Genomic DNA, 1,565 nt, shown 5'->3' on the forward strand with positions numbered 1-1,565 from the left:
AGTGAATACTGCATCAGATGACCAAAACTCAGGAGAGATCTTGAAGAAATACAAGGAAAAAAGGAGGTAACTCTCCCCACAGGTGAGCACAGTAGCCTCTCACCAATGATGAGCCCCACAAAGGAATTCACAGAAATGTCAGAAAAAGAATTCTCAACATTCATAGTGACAAAACTCAATGAGATACAAGAGAAAACAGATAATTAATTCGTTCTAGGAAATGAGAAAGTTATTCCAGGACATGAAGGAGGCATTCCATAAAGAAATAGACACTCTAAAAAAGAATCAAACAGAACTTCTGGAAATAAAAAGGGAAATACAGGAAATTAAAATTTCCCTAGAAAGCATTAACAGCACATTGAACCATGCAGAAGAATTTCTTTCCTTGTAAACAAAGTTTCCAACATAGACCAAGTCACCAAAAAGAATGAAAAAGTAACCAAAAACCAAAAATGAAGATAACTTACATTTCAATTGAAACAATGCAGGTAAGGAAAGAATTGGAAGACATATTTAAAACAATAAAGTAAAAACAATTTCAGCCAATAATACTATATCCAGCAAGATTATCTCTCAAATGGGAAGAACAAATAAAAGTATTCTCAGATAAACAAAAACTGAAAGAATTCACCAATACTAGACCAGCTCTACAAGAAGAATTGAAGGTAGTATTGTATCAGGAAAACTAAAGAGAGACAAGCAGAAATAGAACCAAAAAAACAACCAATAAAATGGCTAACAAATGACAAGGGTAAGTCTGCAAATACCAACAAGAATGTTGAATGCTAATAGATTACATAATCCTATTAAAAAACACAGGTTGACTGATTAGGGTTTTTTTTTTAATAAAAAGAAATAATTTATATTCTACTTACAAAAAACAGACATCTCTGATAAAAACATCATAGATTAAAAGTAAAGGCTGGAAAAGATATTTCATGCAAATGGAAACCAAAAAGACTGAAGTTGGAATACTTATATCAGACAAAATAGACTTTAAGATTAAAGATGTAAGAAGAGACAAAGGACATAATATAGCACTAAAGACACTCTTGTTCACAAGAAGATATAACACTTTTAAATATCTACTCACCCTACACTGGAGCACCCCAATATGTGAAAGAGAGACTGGTAGATCTGCAACACAATAATCATTGGGGAATCTTAATACCCACTGTCTCCTCTGTACAGATCATCTAGACAAAAAATAAAGAGATTGATGATAAATAATACCATAAGTGAAATAGACTTGACAGACATCTATAGAATATTTCACTCAACACCTACATTTTTCTCACCCCCACATGGAATATTTTCAAATATTGACTACATGATTGGGCACAAAACAAGCCTTTACAAATTTAAGTGTATAGAAACTATATCCAGCATCTCTATTGACCATGATGGAATCAAACTTGAAATCAACTACAAAAAGAGTCCTTGAAAATACACAAACACATAGAAACTAAACAATCTACTCCTGAATGATTTTACAACTACTGAAGAAATTAAATCTGAAATCAAAAGGTTCCTAAAAACCAATATTATTGAGCAAACAACTGTTT

This window comes from Tupaia chinensis, unplaced genomic scaffold (genome assembly GCF_000334495.1).
Source record: "Tupaia chinensis unplaced genomic scaffold, TupChi_1.0 Scaffold000271_1, whole genome shotgun sequence".
In the NCBI taxonomy this organism is placed as follows: Eukaryota; Metazoa; Chordata; class Mammalia; order Scandentia; family Tupaiidae; genus Tupaia; species Tupaia belangeri.